This window comes from Camelus dromedarius, chromosome 2 (assembly GCF_036321535.1).
Source record: "Camelus dromedarius isolate mCamDro1 chromosome 2, mCamDro1.pat, whole genome shotgun sequence".
In the NCBI taxonomy this organism is placed as follows: domain Eukaryota; kingdom Metazoa; phylum Chordata; class Mammalia; order Artiodactyla; family Camelidae; genus Camelus; species Camelus dromedarius.
The window spans coordinates 61,470,172-61,477,140 of NC_087437.1; positions in this window are offsets into that span (position 1 = coordinate 61,470,172).

Below are 6,969 nucleotides of genomic sequence, written 5' to 3' on the forward strand. Positions count from 1 at the left end.
TTGCCTCTTCCTAGCTTCTAGTGGTTGGTGGCAATCCTTGGCGTTCCTTGGTTTATTAGAGCATCACTCCAATCTTTGCCTCTGTCATCATAAGGGGTTTTCCTTGTGTGCCTCTTCTCTTTTTGTAAGTTCACCAGTCATACTGGATTTAGGGTCCAGCCTACTCTAGTACAACCTCATCTTAGCTTGATTTCATCTGCAGACTCTATTTTCATAAAGGTCACATTCACAGACATCAAGGCTTAGGACTTGAACTGATCTTTTGGGAGGACACAATTTAAGCCATAATAGTAATACAATTTTATTTTCACATTTAAGTCTTTTATCTACCTGGAATTAATTTTTGTGTTCATTTGAGGTGTGGATCTAAAGTAATTTTTTTCATAGGGATAGCCAGTGTTAAATAATCATGTACCAAATAATTTGTCACTTCCCCGCTGGTTTGTGAAACCACCTCTGTGGCATATCAAATTTCCTTATATGTATAGATCTATTTATGGACTTTCCATTTTGTTTCATTGTTCTAATTTGTCCTTTCCTACACAAGTGCTGCATTATCTTAATTATGCTAGCTTTAGGATATATTTCGGTATCTGTTAGAGCAAGATTATTCTTCTTAGAATTTCCTTGGCTATTTTTAGTCCTTTGCATTTCCATGTAAATTAACATAGATATGTAAAATTCTCTTTCATATTGCTCTAAATTCTGTAGTTCCTGGAGAGTTTTTCTATTGCATCTGCTGATTCTTTCTCATGGCAATTTATAACATAAATTTTTTAATTAAACTTTTTATTTTAAAATAATTACAGTTACACATGCAATTATAAGAAATAATGCAGAGACAGTCCACATACCTTTTATCCAGCTTCCTCCAAAAGTAACATCTTACAAGACTATAATACAACATCACAAACAGGGTACTAATATTGAAAGAGGAAAGACAGAATGTTGCCATGGCAAGGATCCCTCGTGTTGCCCTTTAATAGCCATATTCACTTCCCTCCTGCCCGCATCTTCTCCTTAACTTCTGGCAACCACTACTCTGTTCTTCATTTCTATAATTTTGTCATTTCAATGATGTTATATAAATGGAATCATGCAGAATATTTGGGGATTGGCTTTTTTTTCATTCAGCAGAATTCTCTGGAGATTCATCCAGGTTGTCGCATATATTAATAGTTTATTCCTTTTAATTCTGAGTAGTATTCTAAGGTATGTATGTCCTATTGTTCATTCTGGTATTCAGCTGTAGAATTATATCTGGGTTGTTTCCAGTTTTTGACTAATAAAGCTGCTATTAGCATTCATATACAGGTTTTTGTGTGCATATATATTTTTACCACTTGGGGATAAATGTGCAACAGTGAAATTGGTGGGTTGTAGGATAGTTGCATGTTTATTTAGTCTCATAAAAAACTGACAAACTGTTTTCCAGGGTGGCTGAACCATTTTACATTCCCACCAGCAATGAATGAGTGATAGTCTCTTTGCATCCTTGCTGACATTTAGTATTGTTACTATTTTCTATTTTAGTGGTTCTGATAGATATGTTGTTATATCTTGTGGTGTAAATTTGCATTTCCCTTATGGCTAATGTTATTGAACATCTTTTCATGTGTTTATTTGTGACTAGTATACCTGTTTCAGTGAAATGTTTCTTAATATCTTTTGCTCATATTCTAATTGGATTTTTTTATTACTGTTGAGTTTTTAACTTAATTTTTTAAATAGAGGTATAATTGACATAGAACATTTACCGTTGAGTTTCAAGAGTTCCTTATGTCCTCTGGATACTAGCTCTTTGCTAGATGGGTGGTTTTCAAATATCTTTTCCCAGTTTGTAGCTCGTGTTTTTGTCCCTTTAAAGGGGTATTTTGTAGAGCAAACGTTTTATTTTTATGTGTCCTTACATAAATCATTTTTGGTGTCAAGTCTAAGAATTACTTGCCTAGCTGTATATCCTGAGATTTTTTTCCTGCTTTTTTTTCCCCTAAAATTTTTATAATTTTACATTTGTTGCAATCTATTTTAATTTTTGTATAATTGTGATAATAAGTCAAGGTTCTTTTTTTTTTTTTTTTTTTTTTTTGCCTGTGGATTTCCAGTTGTTCCAGCTCCATCTGTTGAAAAGGCTCTCTTTCATTCATCAAATTGCTTTTGCATCTTTGTCAAAAATCAGGTGGGCATATTTGTTTGGGTCTATTTCTGGGTTCTCTATTCTGTTCCATTGATCTGTGTCTATACCTCCAACAATACGACATAGTTCTTGATTATTGTAGCTATATAATGTCTTAAAATTGGGTAGACTGATTTCTCCTACTTCCTTCTTCTTTTTCAAAAGTTTTAGTCATTCTTGCTCCTTTGTCTTTTCATATAAATTTTAGAATAATTTTGTCCAAAAAATCTTGCTGGGATTTTGATAGGACTTGCATTAAGTTTGTATATAAATTTGGAGATAATGGCCATCTATACTGAGTCTTCTAATCCATAAACATAATATATCTCTTCATTCACTTAGATCTTCTTTGATTTCTTTGATCAAGAATTTATACTTGCTGCATACAAATCCTGTACATATTTTATTTAATTTACATCTAAGTGCTTCTTTTTTTATATATACTGATTGAAAGTGGTATGGTATTTTAAATTTTGGTGTCCACATGTTCATTGCTACTATATAGAAATGCAATTGATTTTTGTATGTTTATCTTGTAGTCTGCAACACTGCTAAGCACATGAATACTAGGAGGGTTTTAAAAAAGAGATTCCTTGGGATTTTCTACATATACTGAAATATATACGGATGAATATGATGTCTAAGATTTGCTTGAAAATAATCATAGATACATGACATGGGGTGCACCTCCATGCCCAGGCCTGGGGGTGAGGGGCACCCTGTCTCATAGACACATGAAACAGGGTGACCCTCCACCCCCAGACCTGGTAATTGATTGATTGATTGACTGACTGGCTGACTGACTGATTGATTAACAACTCAGGTTCCCTGCGCTCTGGTTGATTGAGAGCTCAGGTTCCTTGTGTTCTGGGTTGCTCCTTTCCCCATCCTCTCCCCCTGCCCAGTGCTCATTTATATCTAAACTACCTAACATTCCCCCCCTCTAGTCATAGGACCCCAAATCTTTGGGACTTTGAGAGCGACAAACACTCTAGCTACTTCCTGCTGATCTGGGACAACCATGGAGCTCATTGGGGTCCCAGACTAGCTGGCTGTCAGTGGGCAGGATGTGAGCGAAGGGTCGGTGTCCATCGAGGGGCTTGTATATAAGCGGTCTTGGCTAATTGGTTGATTACCTTGTTGTACAGCCATTTGAACTTTACCTCTAGACAAGAAGAAACACATTTCACAAGAAGGTTGAAAAAACAGAGGTCAAATATATACAGCTAATCCTAGCCAAAGGATGAAAAGGGCAAACAAGGGTCTTAAAAAAAAAATGATTTCTGTGCTTTCTGTTCGTTTAGGTTTTAGAAAGCAGATGTTGGAGTGTTAGTCCAGTGAACTAACGGAGGAGTAAAAAGAGAGACCCTAATGTCAGAGACAATTTAAATTAGTATTAAAACAGTTTGGCAGGGGCCCTAAAAGAAAAAAGTTTTGAGCCAGGAGACATTTAAGAAAGAGGTTTATCTAACAGGGATCCGTAATCCCCTAGGGCGATGGAACAGTCTTACCGGAGTGTTGCTTGAAAAGTAGTCACAGATCACTAAGAGGCTCACAAGAATATGTGGCTCCCATCAGTGAACCAGATCTCATCAGGGTTTTCCAGGGGTTGGTCGGTGAGATCTGTTCTAGCTCCTAGAGAAATGGCTAGGGACTCATGACATAGGTGAAAGGGAAGAGACTCCTCTGGTGATGGATGCAGCAGGATTGAGTGTCCCACAAACGGAGACAATGATACCTGGGTTTTCCAGTAAGAATGCCTGATATTTAAGAAGCCGAGCAGCTGAGAGCCAGAAATGTCCCTTGCCTTTTAAAAGATCAGAAACTTGATGGTTAGCGTATGCTTGTATAGGGGCTCCCAGAGTTAGCTTAGAAGATTCCTCCAGGAGAGTGGAGAGGGCTCCCAACACTCAGGCAGGAAGGCCAGCCTCGAGCAGTGGGATCTACCCACTTGGAGAGGTATCCTATAGGCTGTTGGGTAGGACCCAGCCGTTGGGTGAGGACCCCCAAGGTTATTCCTCCTCTCTCGTGAACAGAGAACTGGAAGGGCCTTGTGGGATCTGGAAGCCCCAAGGCCAGGGATCTTACTAGATTTTTTTTAATTCTTCCATTGCTTCCTGTTGGGAAGGCCCCTACGGGAGAGATACTGAGCCATCTTTACCCTTTAAGCTGTCATACAGAGGTTGGGCTATAGACCCATAGTTAAAGATCCAAAGCCTACAGGAACCTGTTAGTCTAAGAAATACCCTGAGCTGTTTTCAAGTAGTGGGATTAGGGAGTTGTAAGATTCCCTGAATTCGTTCAGGGGAAAGGCTACAGTTTCCAGGAGTCAGAACAACTCCTAGATAACTTACCTCTTGTTTGACCATTTTGGCCTTGGACCTGGAAACTTTATATCCCCGCTCAGCCAACAAGTGAAGACTTTGGATTGCATGTTGCATGGCCTGTTCTCGAGTAAGAGAGCCGATAAGTAAGTCATATCTTGTTTTCGATTAGGGAACCAGGTAGGATCTCTGAGGGACATGACAACTGGAGCAGCCGTCTTTGCTCGCCCTGGGATACCTTGATCCCAGACAGCAGGATTAATTTTATTCTCCCAAGCCTCTGGGTCCAGAGGTTTTTCTCTTTCCCCAGAGAGCAGTAAGAGTATAAAGAGGTGAAAGTTTGGGGACCTTCTCCCAGGATAACTCAGGTTCCCAGCTTGTAAAGATCTTGGCCTTAAAGGGGGCTAGGACATTCTGGCATGCATAAGAAAGAATGTGCCAATGAGCGTTCATCCCATAAACAACAAAGAAGGTGAGTAAAGAATCTTAAGGTCGGTTTACCTGTGACTCCCATGATGGTACAGAATCTAGAGAAGGGCCTAGAGAAGGAAATTAGGACAGAGTAGGTGGTTCTGGTATCCAAAAAAATAAAAGTGATTGTCCTACCTGCCACATCCATTTGCACCCGTGGCTCCAGCCCAGTGATGAAGATCTCTTGCGTTGGGGCTGACTGGAGGGGACTTCTTTAGTCCCAGACAGTCATTTGCAGGTCGCAGGCCGGTTATCCCCCATGGGCCATTTGGCTCAAGGGACAGAGGGCTACCCAACGACCTTGCTTGTTACACCAAAAACAGACAGATCTTGAAGGTTTGTCCTTATGGGGACATTTCTTGGACCATCGACCAGGTCAGTGGCAGATGTTGTATTGATCATCAGGGTTGTCTCAGACTTCTGGGGGCCAAGGACTTAGGGATGGTGGCTGCCCTTGAAAGGCTGTAATCACTTGGGCCTGCCTGGCCTCTTTCCTGCTTTCCTTCTCCTGAGCTTTGGCTTCTTTACCTGATCTCAATTTAAAAAAAAATAACCTGTGGCAGCAATGGTTAGCGTTTACCAAGAGTTACTCTAGGTTCCTGGGTTGCCTTTTGGAGTTTCTATCTACTATTGGGGGCAGATTTGGAGAAATTAATCTTTTGAGATGATTTGTGGCTGCCACCCTTCTCTCTCCCTCTTTGGAGATGGCCCGCATTCTGTCTATGGAGTGTGTACCTACTTTTACTCTAATCTGAGCACCCAAGCCCCACACCTCATGGCCTTTCTCTTGCCTCTTGATGTATCTCTAAATAAATCTACCTATACTCAAACAAAACAAAACAAAAAAAGATGACTTGTCCCTCATATGAGCTGAGGTCTAAGACAGGCCTGGGGGTGGATGTATACCTATATAATATACAGATTTTTTACGTATATATGTCATTTTATATATATATACATTATATTACATACATATATTAATATATATACACATATCCATACACAGACATGTGTGTATATTATATCCAACTCAGACATGTGTATGGATATACATATACATGTATAATATATACATATTATATACATATCTATACACAGGCATGTGTATATATTGTATATATTACATATAGACCTGTGTATGGATGTGCAACCATTTAATAGACACATGATATGGGTGCACTTTGCCTGCACCACCCGCCTGTGTGTGGAGGGGCACCCATTCTCATAGACACATGACTATTAGCGGGTGGGGGTATAGATGAAACACAACTAACTGTGTGTTGATCACTGCTGAAGCTGCATAATGGGTACACGGGGGTTCAGTTTTCTACTCTCAATATCTTTGTATATGTTTGCAATTTTGTATACTAAAAGAAAAATTTCCAACTATTTTTCCCTGTAAAAGCTGCAGGGGCACTCATTACAGGGTGAGGTCATAGAGGTTGACCCTTCAAGGTCCTTTATGGTCTGACCTTGCTAAATATCCAATTGTTCCTTGAACACTTTCCAAAAGATGCCCTCTCTCTATGTCTCATAGTTGTCTACCCACTATTTTCAGTTCCAGCTTTGTTTTTGCTCCTGCTGCATTGACCCTCCTGTCTCAGAAGGCCCTTCTCCCTCCACTTAGCAGATTAAATCCGACCTTGCCTCAGGGAGCCAGCTCCAGAACCAAGAGGCCCTGGAGACCCCCCTCATCACTCTGGCCACATTGATCTCCCCCATCTCTGACATTCCAGAATTCTGTTTTTAACATTCATTCTGGCATAACATCGTCATTAAGAATGGGGTTTTTGGAACCAGGCTGGCTACATTCGGATTCAGGATCCACTGTTTACTAGCTCTGTTACTTTGGGCAAGTTACTTAAACTCTCTGTGCCTTAACTACTTCTTTATAGAATGGAAATGATAATGGTGTCTACTTCATAGAGTAGTCAGGAGAATTAAAGGAGTCATACATGGAAAGAATTTAGAATAGTGCTCTGCACACAGTAAACATTC